The following is a 19896-nucleotide window of genomic DNA, read 5'->3' on the forward strand; positions in this document are numbered from 1 at the left end:
GTAATAAATATCTGTGACATGAAAGAGAGATAGATGCATAGTGTGTGATCATAACCATGTGCTTTATCATTCCCTGATCTGAGTCACTCATTCAGTGATTCACATAGTTGGCATTACAATCCCAGTAGAAGTGCTTATACAATGTGTTAAAGCAGAGGGCAAGGTAATTGCACTGGTGGCCCCAGAGACAGTTCTTGAAAAAATATTTTACAAAGTAGATTTCCCTCTGCTGATTATAGCTACTTCTGTATGGCAGATCTATGAATTCTTGTCCTTCTCCCTCCTTACCAATAAAGGGCTAGATTACAAGTGATGCGCTAAATAAACGCTTTGCTCGTGGGCTAAGTGCACTGAAAGTAAAATTTTAACGTGGCCTGGTTAGTGTGAATATTACAAGGTAAAAGTTAGCAGGTGAGCGAAAGTCTGATGTGTGCTAACTTCAGAACTTCGGATACTGTGACCATACTAACGTCTCCCCATAAACTTTTTTGGGGCACACTGTTAAAGAATGCGTTAGATCAACACCACGTTAGACCAACTGCGATAAGATACTTATGAATACTTTACATTCACCTAGATTACGAGTATTGCGCTAAACAGGGAGTGAAACGAACGCAACAAAAGTTGCGTTATTTCACCCCCCATAGCACTGCCATTACGAGTTTCTGAAAAGCCGCCATGTGCGTGAGATATGGTGGCGTTAAGCTCTATACCACACAAAAGCCAAGGGCTGAGAATACCTGCTCGTGCTATAGACATCAATGGGGAGAGAGTGTTAGAAAAAAAAACTAACACCTGAAGTGCGGAATGGCGATCGCAGTAACGCAACCCCATTGATGTCTATGGGGAAAAAAAGGTACGTTTAAACCTAACACCCTAACATAAACCCCAAGTCTAAACACCCCTAATCTGCCACCCCCGACATCTAAATAAAGTTATTAACCCCTAATCTGCCGCTTCCGACATTGCCGCCACTAATAAAAGTTATTAACCCCTATTTCGCCGCTCACCGACATCGCCGCCACTATAATAAAGCTATTAACCCCTATTCCCCCGCACCCCGACATCGCCACCACTATAATAAAGCTATTAACCCCTAATCCGCCGCTCCCCGACATCGCCACCACTAAATAAAGTTATTAATTCCAAAACCTCCGGCCTCCCACATCTTCGCCACTAAATAAACCTATTAACCCCTAAACCTCCAGCCCCCCACATTGCAAAACACTAAATTAAACTATTAACCCCTAAACCTAACAACCCCCTAACTTTAAATTAAAATTACAATATAACTATCTTTAAATAAATAAAAACTTACCTGTGAAATAAAAATAAACCTAACATTAAACTATAAATTAACCTAACCTTACTATTCTAATAAAATACAAAATAATACCAATTAAAATATCTAAATTACAAATTTAAAAAACCTAACACTATGAAAAAATATTAAAGAATCTAAATTGCAACAAAACAAAAAAAATTCTACAAATCTTAAAAAATCAAAGTTTACCAAAAATAATAAACACTAAAATCATGAAAAATAAAAAACACTAAGATTACAAATCAACGAAATTATCAAAAATAAAAACAATTACACCTAATCTAATAAAAATAAAAAAGCCCCCCAAAATAAAAACATTGGGGTTACTATGGCGACTGGTGTAAACTGATTATGCTGCACATTGGGGAAATTTAAAACCGCTTCCGTGCACTATGTCAGTATGCTAGTTAATAAAGCATTACAATGATGGCTACTATCTTGAAAAACTCTGCTGTGCTAGCTAATATGTACCATGTTATGAGTCTAAGGTAATGAAAACCCTGACCATCAGGAGCTGCGGTACAAAAACATTAACTATGTAATTGCAGGTGTTACATTTTAGCCACTTCATAAAAATAGGCACTGTCAACCCAATTCAGGAGTATATATCATGGTTGGAACCATTATATCTAATTACATAACATATACACCCAAACCTATTCATGTTAATCACGAGTGATGATGTGCCACATTCGCTGTCTATTGTGGCTCCTATTGTGCCCCTTATAGTTTGAGTGTTATGCCTAATCTACCAAATCTTATATAGTGATACAATGTGATACAATGTTTATTTCATTGTATCACTATATAAGTGTGTATATGTTCACTGTTTTTTTATGCTGATGAAGGGGACCTGATCCCTGAAAAAGTTACAAATAAAGTAACTCCACTTTTGTTGTGAAAGTCCTGTGAGTGCACCTTTCTTTGGCTGCTGTATTGTGTTCAAGTTTGCACCCAGGCGTATGCCCTACAGGTGGGAAGAATCTGGTAATTGGATAGATGTGTTTGTGACCAGGTGTACCCCTTCTTTTGACCTCATCATTCAAACCATCTTTTTGGGACTGTATTTCTAGTCTGACGTCTCTTCTGGTTCCTGATCTCTGGCTTGTTCCTGACTTTGTTGTTCTCCTTGTTCCTGATTCCGGCTCGTCTGACTACTCACTTTGGCTCCTGACTCGGCTCGTCTGACTACCAGCTCTGATTTTGACTCCTGGCTTGTTATTTTACTTATGGACAATTTGGAAATTGCAATTAGATTATGATGCTGTCACACAAAGCCTTTTGTTCTTATTAGACGTAATGGGGAGAATATTAGTTGTGGTCTGTTAAGGTTTGATTAGGGTTTGGATTGGGTACATGTTGTTTTTATGTACCACTTCTGTAATAAATATCTGTGACATGAAAGAGAGATAGATGCATAGTGTGTGATCATAACCATGTGCTTTATCATTCCCTGATCTGAGTCACTCATTCAGTGATTCACATAGTTGGCATTACAATCCCAGTAGAAGTGCTTATACAATGTGTTAAAGCAGAGGGCAAGGTAATTGCACTGGTGGCCCCAGAGACAGTTCTTGAAAAAATATTTTACAAAGTAGATTTCCCTCTGCTGATTATAGCTACTTCTGTATGGCAGATCTATGAATTCTTGTCCTTCTCCCTCCTTACCAATAAAGGGCTAGATTACAAGTGATGCGCTAAATAAACGCTTTGCTCGTGGGCTAAGTGCACTGAAAGTAAAATTTTAACGTGGCCTGGTTAGTGTGAATATTACAAGGTAAAAGTTAGCAGGTGAGCGAAAGTCTGATGTGTGCTAACTTCAGAACTTCGGATACTGTGACCATACTAACGTCTCCCCATAAACTTTTTTGGGGCACACTGTTAAAGAATGCGTTAGATCAACACCACGTTAGACCAACTGCGATAAGATACTTATGAATACTTTACATTCACCTAGATTACGAGTATTGCGCTAAACAGGGAGTGAAACGAACGCAACAAAAGTTGCGTTATTTCACCCCCCATAGCACTGCCATTACGAGTTTCTGAAAAGCCGCCATGTGCGTGAGATATGGTGGCGTTAAGCTCTATACCACACAAAAGCCAAGGGCTGAGAATACCTGCTCGTGCTATAGACATCAATGGGGAGAGAGTGTTAGAAAAAAAAACTAACACCTGAAGTGCGGAATGGCGATCGCAGTAACGCAACCCCATTGATGTCTATGGGGAAAAAAAGGTACGTTTAAACCTAACACCCTAACATAAACCCCAAGTCTAAACACCCCTAATCTGCCACCCCCGACATCTAAATAAAGTTATTAACCCCTAATCTGCCGCTTCCGACATTGCCGCCACTAATAAAAGTTATTAACCCCTATTTCGCCGCTCACCGACATCGCCGCCACTATAATAAAGCTATTAACCCCTATTCCCCCGCACCCCGACATCGCCACCACTATAATAAAGCTATTAACCCCTAATCCGCCGCTCCCCGACATCGCCATCACTAAATAAAGTTATTAATTCCAAAACCTCCGGCCTCCCACATCTTCGCCACTAAATAAACCTATTAACCCCTAAACCTCCAGCCCCCCACATTGCAAAACACTAAATTAAACTATTAACCCCTAAACCTAACAACCCCCTAACTTTAAATTAAAATTACAATATAACTATCTTTAAATAAATAAAAACTTACCTGTGAAATAAAAATAAACCTAACATTAAACTATAAATTAACCTAACCTTACTATTCTAATAAAATACAAAATAATACCAATTAAAATATCTAAATTACAAATTTAAAAAACCTAACACTATGAAAAAATATTAAAGAATCTAAATTGCAACAAAACAAAAAAAATTCTACAAATCTTAAAAAATCAAAGTTTACCAAAAATAATAAACACTAAAATCATGAAAAATAAAAAACACTAAGATTACAAATCAACGAAATTATCAAAAATAAAAACAATTACACCTAATCTAATAAAAATAAAAAAGCCCCCCAAAATAAAAACACCGCCTAGCCTACAATAAAGTATCAATAGCGCTTAAAAGGGCCTTTTGTAGGGCATTGCCCTAAAGAAATCAGCTTTTACCTGTAAAAAAATACAAAGTATCCCCAACAGTAAAACCTACAACCCAACCAACCCCTCAAAATAAAAAACCTAACTCTAAATAAAAACCTAAGTTACCCATTGCAACTAAAGAGGCATTTGTATGGGCATTGCCCTTAAAAGGGCATTTAGCTGTTTTGCATTGCCCTTAGAAGGGCATTTAGCTCTTTTTCAAAGCCCAAACCCTAATCTAAAAAAAAACACACTCAAAAAAATAAAAAAATAACCTAAAACTCACAGTTTATGAAGTCCGGACATCCATCTCCATCCAGGTGGCAAGGTCTTCATCCAGGCGACGAGGTCTTCATCCATCCCGGGGGGTCTTCTATCGTCATCCCGGCGGTGCGAAGCGGAGCCATCCTGGAAGCTGATCCCATCCTGCGTGGAGCGTCCTCTTCATACAGTCACCGCTGTACACTAAAGTTGAATGCAAGGTAGCCGTTTTAAAATGACGTCCCTTGCATTCCTATTGGCTGATTTGATTCTTCAAATTCAAATCAGCTAATATGATGAGAGCTTCTGAAATCATATTGGCTGTTCAAATCAGCCAATAGAATTTCAGTAGCTCTCATCCTATTGGCTGTTTCAGCGTTAAAAGCCGCAACACAAAACTCGTAAGCTAGGTGATTGCAATGTGTTTGACATAGAAGAAAATCTTGTTATTTTAATATATATATATATATATATATATATATATATATATATATATATATATCCAATTACCAGATTCTTCCCACCTGTAGGGCATCCGCCTGGGTGCAAACTTGAACACAATGCAGCAGCCAAAGAAAGGTGCACTCACAACAAACAAACCATACCTGAGTGAAAGGCGCCAAAAACCTGGTCTGAATCACTGTTTGCGTTCCACCGGTCTGGCTAACCGGATGTAGTGAAATATGTCACTTCCGGTATTATATCTAACATCGTGATTGATGTCTTTGCAGAAACTATGTAAAAATAACCAATTTGTACAATCAACCCCATGTTCACAGTGGAACATATGTGTTAAAGTGATTAGAGCATGGATTTACATTAACCAACGATTCCTCTTTACTATATCGTGTGTGAGGATAGGTTGCCATGGCAACGTATAAACAAAAAAAGCTCCGGTTCAAGCTAAAGCGATTGTGAACCAAAATATGATCAAACTCGATCGTGTTGCTTATTACCTCAAAATATGTGTGCTGTTATAGTAAAACATTGTGAACTTTAGTATACACTGTGCCAAAAATGTGCTTGAAACAAATATACATATAAAGAGGAGTCTGATACGTCGTGTACATAGTATAGCCTAATGGGATATTCTTTAGAAATAGTGTATTAGTGGGCAAACCCTCTAATGTTGAGTATTGAGTGTTATGATGAGGTAACTGTCTCCACTGTGTTTTAACATTCTGAAGACCAACTAGTTTTTCAATGTGAGTCTGTTACTTCCGGTTACTATGGCGACTGGTGTAAACTGATTATGCTGCACATTGGGGAAATTTAAAACCGCTTCCGTGCACTATGTCAGTATGCTAGTTAATAAAGCATTACAATGATGGCTACTATCTTGAAAAACTCTGCTGTGCTAGCTAATATGTACCATGTTATGAGTCTAAGGTAATGAAAACCCTGACCATCAGGAGCTGCGGTACAAAAACATTAACTATGTAATTGCAGGTGTTACATTTTAGCCACTTCATAAAAATAGGCACTGTCAACCCAATTCAGGAGTATATATCATGGTTGGAACCATTATATCTAATTACATAACATATACACCCAAACCTATTCATGTTAATCACGAGTGATGATGTGCCACATTCGCTGTCTATTGTGGCTCCTATTGTGCCCCTTATAGTTTGAGTGTTATGCCTAATCTACCAAATCTTATATAGTGATACAATGTGATACAATGTTTATTTCATTGTATCACTATATAAGTGTGTATATGTTCACTGTTTTTTTATGCTGATGAAGGGGACCTGATCCCTGAAAAAGTTACAAATAAAGTAACTCCACTTTTGTTGTGAAAGTCCTGTGAGTGCACCTTTCTTTGGCTGCTGTATTGTGTTCAAGTTTGCACCCAGGCGTATGCCCTACAGGTGGGAAGAATCTGGTAATTGGATAGATGTGTTTGTGACCAGGTGTACCCCTTCTTTTGACCTCATCATTCAAACCATCTTTTTGGGACTGTATTTCTAGATATTTGCTCCTTAATTTCAGGATTGGTCTTTCTGACAGTTACCTGCATCACTTGTTCGCTCCTTTTTTCCATTGTCCTTTTATCATGACATCCCATGGGGAAAATCAAAACAACATGCCTAACACTACGGTGGATTTGGTGGAGGACTGCAGGCCAAGCCAGAGCGGCACAGATGGACACTGCATCCTACACCCAAGATGATGCTAATCACATTTTATTCGCCTCAATATCCAGAACAACTGGTGAGACTCCCTTAAATTTATATTATGTACTACTAAAGTTAAAGAAACGTGAGATTGATCTATCATTGCATGGTAGCTATCTATCAGACTATCATAGAACAGGGCATATACCAAGGGGGTTCAGGGTACATAATGTCCCCACCATTGGTAGGGAAAATCCAGAATTTAGGAAGAAATGGTGCTACATTTTAAATAAATGTTCGTTGGATTTAATCTTGCTAGTTATTGAGGAGGTCACATCCATCTTGGCCAAGGTTAAAATAGAGATTCACCAATTTGAGACTACACATAGTACTTTATTAACAAATGACCAACAAGAGAATTGGATGGCTAAAATTACTACACAAATTGAGAAATATAGGAATGATTTGATTGTATTTAAAAATAGGAAACTTGAATCTGTAAACTCTGATTACACAAAGGGTAAGGTTTATAAATGGCTCACAGGCACTAGGGAAATACAACCTAGGAGACAACGTGACAGGAGGGTATGTTTTGATACTATTGACACTAGTGGGGCAGAGTCCACAGACACAGAGAGACAACACAGCACTAGGACATATGCTTCACCAGGACCGGTAGACACATTTGAACAATATAATACACAGTCTACCCCTAGGCATTTTTTAGGAGTAACTACGTGGTCACGAGGGGGCGGCGGTCCAGACCCCATATCAGGCGGGCGGGGGCCCAGACACAGACCTCCCAGAAGGGGGCGACAAAGGATGCAGTAATCAACCTCAGCTCTCATGTTCTTTCAGCTTGTGAACTCCAATTACTTACCAAGGGATTGTCCTTTGTTCCAAGTACCGTGGTAACAGAGTATGAACAGAAATTGGATGTTCACAAGCTGAATAGAACATTAAAACTCAGGGAGTTTTTTCAGAATTCGACTACAGACTGCCCAAAGACACCAGTGGAACGTAATTGCCATATTCAGAGTACATTTGAACCGGTTAATTGCAGTGCAAGTACAAAAAGGTTTATAAGACATATCCCAGGATTTGGAAAAAGATAGAGAACACACACAATGGAAACACAATCTCACGCCTGACGAGAGAAAAGCCATCACAACACTCCAGAATGACTCTTCTTTATTAATTAGACCAGCGGACAAGGGTGGGGCTATTGTCCTCCTAGACTATTGTGACTATAGGGAGGACATTATGTCCCAACTCTCAGACATGTCCACCTATATGCTATTGCCTACTGATCCAACTGTGTCTTATAAAAAACAACTTGATGCCCTTATGCACATGGGCTTCAAGCAAGGTTTTATTTCAGAACACATAAGAAAATTTTGCACTACACCTTTTCCAAGGATCCCTATTCTTTACACGATTCCTAAGGTCCATAAGAACTTAGAGAGACCTCCGGGACGCCCCATCGTGTCCGCAGTACAGTCTTTGCTTCAGCCGGTGGCGCAATACATTGATCTGTTGCTCCAGCCGGTTGTCAAAGACACTCGTTCTTATATACTTGACACCAGCGATTTCATTCGATTGTTGGGGGCTGTTCACATCCAACAGGGTGATATTCTCGTTACCTTGGATGTGAATAGCCTCTACACAATCATACCACACGCAGAAGGGTTGGAGGCAGTTAGAGAACATCTTACGAATAACCCTCTATATGAGGGCCCCCCTGTTGAGTTCATGTTGGCATTGGCAGACTTCTGTCTGCATAAGAACTACTTCAGATTTGAAGATAGGTTTTATTTGCAGACAGCAGGTACCGCCATGGGATCATCCATGGCCCCCTCTTATGCAAACATTTTCATGTCACATTTTGAAAATCTATACCTATGGGGAAAGTGTGATACATCTATTGTATTTTACCGTAGGTACATAGATGATATCTTTTTGATATGGAGAGGGGGCCTGGATGATCTCCATGTGTGGTTTGAAGCTTTCAATAGCACAGAAACCACGGTCAGGTTTAAAATCATGGCAAATGAACAAGCTATTAACTTTCTTGACCTAAGGATACACAAGACGGTACAGGGCTTAGGCTGTACATTATACAACAAACCTACTGACAGGAACTCCCTTTTACGAGCCGATAGTTGTCACCCCCCGGCACTATTAAAAGGTATCCTAAAGTCTCAGCTAATTAGAACCATACGCAACAATTCAGACAATGCTATGGGAGTCTCCCAGTTGACTGAGATGGGAGAGAAATTTGCACAAAGAGGCTATAAGGCACATTTCATTAAGGATATGATCAGTGAGGTGTCACAATACATGCAGGCAGAGTTACTAGTGAAGAAACCAAGACACACTTCAGAAGAAAAACTGATTATGACAACTACGTTTTCACCCACGACCAGAAACGCAGGGCATTCTCTTCGAACACATTGGCCTATAATAACCACAGACCCCAAATTGCATTTCAGCAACAATCTAACTCCGATGGTGGGTTATAGAAGGGGTACGAATTTACGAGACTTATTGGTCAGGACAGACCCCAAGGCCAGTTACAGACCTCGAACCCACACTAACATCAAGGGATCATACCGATGTTTGGGGTGTACCACTTGCAATGGACTCATCAGTACAAAGACATTCCATCATCCACATACCAACAGGCAGTATGCCATTAGACATTCTATAACATGCACAACCACTTTTGTTGTATACTTGCTGGCATGTCCCTGTTCCTGCTTCTATGTGGGCAAGACATCAGGTACGCTGAGAGAAAGAATGGCAAATCATCGACATGCCATTAGATTGGCATTGAAGTCCGGGGACTCTGATCAACCCATAGCAAGGCACTGTGTGCAAAACAACCATTCTGTTGCGTCCATAAGGTACACACTGATTGATCATGTCCCCCCTCTGGATAGGGGTGGGGACCGGAACAAAATACTCCTTCAGCGAGAGGCGCAATGGATGTATCGCCTGGGGACGATCTACCCAGGAGGCCTCAATGCAGCACCTGACTTCAAAGCCCTCGTATAGTGCAGTCTTAATGTGTGTTACACACCTGGGGTACAGTCCTTAAACTATCATGACTCTGTGTCTCAGGCTGTTGGTAGGGGGTCCACATGTGACGTTCCATCCAGCCTTGTCACACACCACTAGCGATGGGAGTCTTTAGTATTCTAATTGGCTTTGTGGAAGTCAGGTAAGCTTTGGAAAGGTTACCCACATAGTACACACCTGACTGGTGATTTCACTATGGAGCCGGTGGCGGAACAAGATAAGAATCCAATTGGTGTGAGGGCGTGGAACCCATTTCTAAGATAAGGAGGTATGACCACTCCAGGTCTGGAGCAATATGTTCTATCCTTGAGTAACATCTAGAAGGGGACAATTTTCACAATAAGGATTACCAATGGACTGACGTAGAATCAACATACTGGTTAAGAAGCAGGGGGTTATTGAATGGAGTAATGAAATCCGAAGAAGTCCCCCATTTTCAGTATGACACAGGGAGTGTTATTTTGTGGACAATGCCTGGCTGAATAGATCTGTTGGGCAGATGAGTACTCACCACTTATAGCATCATGTGGATATCTAAGGGTGATATATTAAGATGATTTTAGGAGCATTATATGCAATGATACAGCCTATAGGCGGACTATATTGAAGTCAATATGGTCACCAAAGTTATATGTTTTTACTATTTTTCTGTTTTTGTTTTATTTTGTTGTTGGGAGATATGGGTATGCATTTAGTTTTTTTGATGGAGATATACATCATTTGGTAGATTAGGCATAACACTCAAACTATAAGGGGCACAATAGGAGCCACAATAGACAGCGAATGTGGCACATCATCACTCGTGATTAACATGAATAGGTTTGGGTGTATATGTTATGTAATTAGATATAATGGTTCCAACCATGATATATACTCCTGAATTGGGTTGACAGTGCCTATTTTTATGAAGTGGCTAAAATGTAACACCTGCAATTATATAGTTAATGTTTTTGTACCGCAGCTCCTAATAGTCAGGGTTTTCATTACCTTAGACTCATAACATGGTACATATTAGCTAGCACAGCAGAGTTTTTCAAGATAGTAGCCATCATTGTAATGCTTTATTAACTAGCATACTGACATAGTGCACGGAAGCGGTTTTAAATTTCCCCAATGTGCAGCATAATCAGTTTACACCAGTCGCCATAGTAACCGGAAGTAACAGACTCACATTGAAAAACTAGTTGGTCTTCAGAAGGTTAAAACACAGTGGCGACAGTTACCTCATCATAACACTCAATACTCAACATTAGAGGGTTTGCCCACTAATACACTATTTCTAAAGCATATCCCATTAGGCTATACTATGTACACGACGTATCAGACTCCTCTTTATATGTATAGTTGTTTCAAGCACATTTTTGGCACAGTGTATACTAAAGTTCACAATGTTTTACTATAACAGCACACATATTTTGAGGTAATAAGCAACACGATCGAGTTTGATCATATTTTGGTTCACAATCGCTTTAGCTTGAACCAGAGCTTTTTTTGTATATACGTTGCCATGGCAACCTATCCTCACACACGATATAGTAAAGAGGAATCGTTGGTTAATGTAAATCCATGCTCTAATCACTTTAACACATATGTTCCACTGTGAACATGGGGTTGATTTTACAAATTGGTTATTTTTACATAGTTTATGCAAAGACATCAATCACGATGTTAGATATAATACTGGAAGTGACATATTTCACTACATCCGGTTAGCCAGACCGGTGTTTTTGGCGCCTTTCCCTCAGGTTTGGTTTGTTTGTTTATTTCATTGTATCACTATATAAGTGTGTATATATTCACTGTTTTTTTTTATGCTGATGAAGGGGACCTGATCCCCGAAAACATTACAAATAAAGTAACTCCACTTTTGTTGTGAAAGTCCTGTGAGTGCACCTTTCTTTGGCTGCTATATATATATATATATATATATATATATATATATATATATATATATATATATATATATATATATTAAAAGGTGGATACAGCGCCTATATGTCCAATATACTGTTGAGGTATGTGAGGATTAAATGTTGTGACAAAAAGAAAAAATACACTAATAAAAGATACAATGATAAAATAAAATAAAAAATAATGAACAATAAATAATAATGTTAAAAAATAAAATAAATTAAATAATAGTCCAGCTAAAAATAGCATATGAAATATATGAACTTAGAAGTAGTGTTCATACGAGTCCTAAAAATGGTATAATTCGTAATGAGTCTCCAGACGTAGTGGTTATACAGTTATAGTTGGTATATAATACCCTTACCAGATATTACCTCAATCGAATGAGGTAAGTATGCCGCACTGGGGGTATATATAGATGATTAGATTTCCTCCTTGTATCCTGCTGTGCCTCTTTGTGGTATTCGTTACCCTCTTGGAGTATGCAGGGATATGTTTCTGATGATGAAACCATAAGGTTCTAAGGTATTGGAGGGGGTGCAGAAGTGTCAAATGCCACTATCATATCTCATTAATAGCTTGGTCACTCTTCATTCTTTTGTTTTTGTATAGGCTGTAGACTGGAACTCTGTAGTAACAGGCAGGAATGCAGATCTTTGTAATAACAGGCAGGATACTTGCTAAGGCTGTAGACTGGTAACTTTGTAGTAACAGGTAACAAGCAAGCAAAAGTACCTGAGGCAGTCCTTATGAAATATCAGAATTAGCCAAGGTCAAATGCCAGGAAATCAGTCCAGAAATAAAACACAGTGTCAAGGAAAAATCCTTGAGTGTTAAACTCTGACAGAGCTTCTGTTCCAGATTCCTGTTTGAATACAGATTTGTTAGTTTTCCTGGTGCCTGATTACTGCTTCATTTTGAGACTACACTTCTGGATTTTTCCTTGACACTGTGTTTTATTTCTGGACTGATTTCCTGGCATTTGACCTTGGCTAATTCTTGAAGAGTGACCAAGCTATTAATGAGATATGACAGTGGCATTTGACACTTCTGCACCCCCTCCAATACCTCAGAACCTTATGGTTTCATCATCAGAAACATATCCCTGCATACTCCAAGAGGGTAACGAATACCACAAAGAGGCACAGCAGGATACAAGGAGGAAATCTAATCATCTATATATACCCCCAGTGCGGCATACTTACCTCATTCGATTGAGGTAATATCTGGTAAGGGTATTATATACCAACTATAACTGTATAACCACTACGTCTGGAGACTCATTACGAATTATACCATTTTTAGGACTCGTATGAACACTACTTCTAAGTTCATATATTTCATATGCTATTTTTAGCTGGACTATTATTTAATTTATTTTATTTTTTAACATTATTATTTATTGTTCATTATTTTTTATTTTATTTTATCATTGTATCTTTTATTAGTGTATTTTTTCTTTTTGTCACAACATTTAATCCTCACATACCTCAACAGTATATTGGACATATAGGCGCTGTATCCACCTTTTAATATATATATTTACTCTTACTGTCTAGGGCCTTTTAACCCTCCCAGTATCTGTCCTATACAGCTGCCACTATCTCCTATTCACTTATTGACCAGCGCCCACTACAGAGTATCACTTGTGTCAACTCAGTTTACTGAGGAGACACATTTTACTTATTTCTTCATATATATATATATATATATATATATATATATATATATATATATATATATATATATATATATATATATATATATATATATATATACTGTATATATATATATGTATATATTTTTGTAAATCTATATCTATACTAAACCTATATATCTATATTTATATATATACACACATTTATCTATTTTTTGTATATAAAACACAGGAATAGAACACACTCTCAGACCGGACAGGATACACTGTAAACTCCCCAGCCCTTAATAATGACAGACAGCTGTACAGTTCACAGCAACACAGACAGAAAACCTGGCAATCACCAGCAGACACACAGTAATGGTTTAAAAGCAAAAATGGAAGAGTCAGTTGCATTTGGCACCAAACAGTTAAAGCCCAGGACAATGTCAAGGTCTATACCCCTCCTGGGACCCTAACCTGCACACACACAATGCATGCTTTCAAATAAACCAACTGGGAGCCTCCCACGTTAACACAGACTTTTGTAATTTTTTTGTTGACACAAAACATAGGAAAGGATTCTCACAGGAACTGCAATTTACACATATGATTCAATGTACTCAAGAAGAGTATACCCAGTAAATGCAGCCTACAGATGATTCTGCTGATGTAATGAGATTTATTATGTTGGATCTCAACTGCCGTAATAGTATGAATGTTTCACTCTAAAATACAGACTATTAATTCAGCATAGGCTGTGATGATTCAGAGTGAGTTTTATTTTATGATGAATTGGAGAATAGGAATATATATTTTAATAAGGCTACTATTTATATGTAGCAATATTCTGCTCAGTAAATGCAAAGGAAGGTCAATAATATTGAATTGGTATTCAGGAATGGCAATCAGTGATTTTCAGTATGGCTACTTAGGATTAGATAGACAGCGTGTGCAATTTGGACTAGACACTGTAAAGGCTGATAGCAATAGTATCCGTCTAGTAAGTAGTGAGAGAGAACGCAGAACCAAGCAGCGGCTGACAGGGGCGTGTCAGATACACAGGAGTTCCACAGCTGGTGACGTCAGAGCTGTTCCGTAGCGTTATACTGAAACCGGCTTGTTACAAATGTTATATGAAACAAAAAGTAGCGATATGCTAGTAATGCAGAAAATAGACCTTTTATCAGTGTGGAAGTAACTTAAGATTTTGTTTTACTTGCGGTTGCTCCTCGGTTGTTCCGGTTGGTCTTGGTTTGTAGGTGTCTGATAAAACAGATCCAATCCTCAGGGTAAGAGCTTGTACTGCCTGCAGAGCCACAAATATGTAACTTAGTTGATTTAAGATAGTTACACTGTGAGAGTTGTTTGAAGGACCAGCTCCTGCTGGTATTTGTAAATCCAATAACTTGGAGTAATGTATAAATTCGGGACATCCTAAAACATTTAATGTGAAAATGGCTTAATGTAGCTTAATGAGTAAAAAAGTGGCCAAATGTAAATCAATTGCTGCATAATTTTGCACAACCCAAGATTTCCACTATCCAAGCCTATCCTAGAAGTTTCATGGATTTTGGAATTCAACAAGGCAAATGAGTGACATTAAGCTTGTTTTTTGCGGAGCTTAATGTGGCTTAACGTACAAAATTGAACTTAGATGTTAACCAATTTCCACCAAACTTACCACAATACATTAATCTATGGATTCAAACATATTCTGAAAATTTCAGAACATTTGATAAAATATACCAAAAGTTATTCACATTTAACTATTTTTTTACAATCCTAAAACATTTAATGTGAGCAGCTTAATGTAAAAAGAGCTTAATGTACCAAAATTCACCTAAACATCGATCAATTGCCTTGAAACTTGGGACAAACTGAGTTTGTCACTTTCCAAACCTATCCTAGGAGTTTCATGGTATTTGGTTTCCCACAAGGCAAATGAGTGACATTAAGCTTGTTTTTTTGGGGAGCTTAATGTGGCTTAATGTACAAAATTGAACTTAGATCTTAACCAATTTCCCCCAAACTTCTCACAATATATTGATCTATCTATTCAAACATATTCTGAAAATTTCAGGAAATTTGATAAAACATACCAAAAGTTATTTGCATTTAACAATTTTTTTACAATCCTAAAACATTTAATGTGAGCAGCTTAATGTAAAAAGAGCTTAATGTACCAAAATTCACCTAAACATCGATCAATTGCCTTGAAACTTGGCACAAACTCAGTTTGTCACTTTCCAAACCTATCCTAGAAGTTTCATGGTATTTGGTTTCCCACAAGGCAAATGAGTGACATTAAGCTTGTTTTTTGGGGAGCTTAATGTGGCTTAACGTACAAAATTGAACTTAGATCTTAACCAATTTCCCCCAAACTTCTCACAATATATTAATCTATCTATTCAGACATATTCTGAAAATTTCAGGAAATTTGATAAAACATACCAAAAGATATTCGCATTTAACAATTTTTTTACAATCCTAAAACATTTAATGTGAGCAGCTTAATGTAAAAAGAGCTTAATGTACCAAAATTCACCAAAACTTCAATCAATTGCCTTGAAACTTGGCACAAACTCAGTTTTTCACTTTCCAAGCCTATCCTAGAAGTTTCATGGTATTTGGTTTCCCACAAGGCAAATGAGTGACATTAAGCTTGTTTTTTGGGGAGCTTAATGTTGCTTAACGTACAAAATTGAACTTAGATCTTAACCAATTTCCCTCAAACTTCCCATAATACATTAATCTATCTGCCTTGAAACTTGGCACAAACTCAGTTTTTCACTTTCCGAACCTATCCTAGAAGTTTCATGGATTTTGGTGTCCCACAAGGCAAATGAGTGACATTAAGCTTGTTTTTTGGGGAGCTTAATGTGGCTTAATGAGTAAAAAAGTGGCCAAATGTTAATCAATTGCTGCATGATTTTGCACAACCCAAGATTTTCACTATCCAAGCCTATCCTAGAAGTTTCATGGATTTTGGAATTCCACAAGGGAAATGAGGGACATTAAGCTTGTTTTTTGGGGTGCTTAATGTGGCTTAACGTACAAAATTGAACTTAGATGTTAGCCAATTTCCACCAAACTTACCACAATACATTAATCTATCGATTCATACATATTCTGAAAATTTCAGAAAATTTGATAAAACATACCAAAAGTTATTCACATTTAACTATTTTTTTACAATCCTAAAACATTTAATGTGAACAGCTTAATGTAAAAATAGCTTAATGTACCAAAAATCACCTAAACATCGATCAATTGCCTTGAAACTTGGCACAAACTCAGTTTGTCACTTTCCAAACCTATCCTAAAAGTTTCATGGTATTTGGTTTCCCACAAGGCAAATGAGTGACATTAAGCTTGTTTTTTGGGGAGCTTAATGTGGCTTAACATACAAAATTGAACTTAGATCTTAACCAATTTCCCACAAACTTCTCACAATATATTAATCTATCTATTCAAACATATTCTGAAAATTTCAGGAAATTTGATTAAACATACCAAAAGTTATTCACATTTAACAATTTTTTTACAATCCTAAAACATTTAATGTGAGTAGCTTAATGTAAAAAGAGCTTAATGTACCAAAATTCACCAAAACTTCAATCAATTGCCTTGAAACTTGGCACAAACTCAGTTTTTCACTTTCCAAGCCTATCCTAGAAGTTTCATGGTATTTGGTTTCCCACAAGGCAAATGAGTGACATTAAGCTTGTTTTTTGGGGAGCTTAATGTTGCTTAACGTACAAAATTGAACTTAGATCTTAACCAATTTCCCTCAAACTTCCCATAATACATTAATCTATCTGTTTAAACATATTTTGAAAATGTAAGGACATTTGATAAAACATAACAAAAGTTATTCACATTTAAATATGTTTTCAACAATCCTAAAACATTTTGGGGCCCATTTATTAAGCTCCATATGGAGCTTGAGGGCCCATGTTTCTGTCGAGCCTTTAGGCTTGCCAGAAACACCAGTTATGAAGCAGCGGTCTAAAGATCCCTGCTCCATAACCTGTCCACCTGCTCTGAGGAAGCGGACAGACATCGCCGCATTTCAACCCAATCGAATACGATCAGGTTGATTGACAGCCCCCTTGTGCAATGCTGAATGTGGAGAGCGTATTGCTCTCCACATTCAGCGATGTCTGTCGGACATGATCCGCTGATCGGATCATGTCAGACAGACACATAATAAATAGGCCCCTTCATGTGAATGGCTTAACGCAAAAAAGAGCTTAATGTACCAAAATTTGCCTAAACATCAATCAATTGCCTTGAAACTTGGCACAAACTCAGTTTTTCACTTTCAAAACCTATCCAAGAAGTTTCATGGATTTTGTTTTCCCACAAGGCAAATAAGTGATATTAAGCTTGTTTTTTGGGGGAGCTTAATGTGGCTTAACGTACAAAATTGAACTTAGATGTTAACCAATTTCCCCCAAACTGCTCACAATACATTAATCTATCTATTCAAATATATTCTGAAAAATTTAGGACATTTGATAAAATATACCAAAAGTTATTTACATTAAACCATTTTTTTACAATCCTAAAACATTTAGGGGCCAATTTATCAAAGCTTCAACTGATAATATGATGGAATCCGCTAGAATCTCACGTCATATCTGATGCAAATGGAATCTGCCGTAATTATCAAAGTGTCAAGATCGTCAAATGTTGAAATGTGTGACATAATATACCTTCCCTCGATCTCAATCTGACGCAGATCGATGCTTGCGTCATCCCAGATGTTTCGAATACACATTCAACTCTGTATGACTATATGACCCTTTTTCCAATTTACCAAACATTTAACAGGTACACTTGCGTCTATTCCAGCACAGCATACCGATCGTTCAAACCGCTACCCTTGAGGCCGCTGATGCCATAGAAATCAATTGGAGTCTGAAAACACAGGAAGGTTATGTTTGATGCTGCAAGACGATAAAGCATATTAGATAATAAAAGTAAATTATAAACTTTATTAAAATTCTATACTCTTTCTAAATCAAACAATATTATTGCTCCAAATTTGGTGCAAAGTAATGCTTCAATTTTGATGCACTAGTAGATATAGGGATAAAAATGAAATACATTACTACTTATGGATTATGTTACATCCTTGTCTATTATTACAAAGCAAGAGGACAATATTATTGCTCCAAACTTGGTGCACTAGTAGATATAGAGATAAAAATTAAATAAATACATAACATAATATAGCTAACTTCCTTTTTTATTTTTTTGTTTTTTTGGATAAATCTATATACACCATGTTTAAGGCATGTAATACAAGTCCCACTCACCACTTCGCACCAAATTTGATGCAACACTTTTCGCAACAAATATGACGCAATACTCCTAGACAACCCACACATTTTTTTTCCACCACTTTTGATAGGGATATGCATAATCACATGATTTATGACATCAGCTAATCAAATTTAAATATACATTGTATAGTATCACTAACGAATAAAATTGCTCGATACTTGTGTCATTGATCACCCATCAGAACTTGTAAGTGCTATCTGTTACCTTGTGTATTATATTTTGAAAGTATGTATATGTGTAATTAGTATTAAAGATAAACATTGATGCTGACATTAGGACACACAATGTAATATTTTAGACAATGATTTTAAAAATTTGAATGATGTTTGATTCAATATAATCTTAAACTGATAGCTCAAAGGGATAGCCCACCTAACATTAAACTGTCATGATTCAGATACAGCAGAAATTAAAATCACCTCTTTACTGTCATGCTATTTTTAGTGTATTTCTTCCTTCTCTTGAATTTCATTTTCATTAGGAAATGTCATCTTATATGCCAGATGATTTTATAACACCTGTGTAGGGGTGGTTTTTAAAACTAGATTGCAATCCAGAGGGGTTACACAGGTACAGAAAGAAAACTGGCCCAGCTCTTAAAATATCCATTGATTGTAAATAAATACATATGATACCCTGATGACATGTTATATTCACAATTATTCCTGCTCAGAATAATAATACATTTACACTATATACATATATTGGTATAAATAAACACAGAGACATGAAAGACAACATTGTTTAGAACAAAAAAAGGAATTTAGGGACATGTAAATATGTTTGCAAAAGATTTCTGACATAACACACACACTCACACACATATATATATACAGGGAGTGCAGAATTATTAGGCAAGTTGTATTTTTGAGGATTAATTTTATTATTGAACAACAACCATGTTCTCAATGAACCCAAAAAACTCATTAATATCAAAGCTGAATAGTTTTCGAAGTAGTTTTTAGTTTGTTTTTAGTTATAGCTATTTTAGGGGGATATCTGTGTGTGCAGGTGACTATTACTGTGCATAATTATTAGGCAACTTAACAAAAAACAAATATATACCCATTTCAATTATTTATTTTTACCAGTGAAACCAATATAACATCTCAACATTCACAAATATACATTTCTGAC

Source organism: Bombina bombina, chromosome 6 (assembly GCF_027579735.1).
Source record: "Bombina bombina isolate aBomBom1 chromosome 6, aBomBom1.pri, whole genome shotgun sequence".
Classification (NCBI taxonomy): domain Eukaryota; kingdom Metazoa; phylum Chordata; class Amphibia; order Anura; family Bombinatoridae; genus Bombina; species Bombina bombina.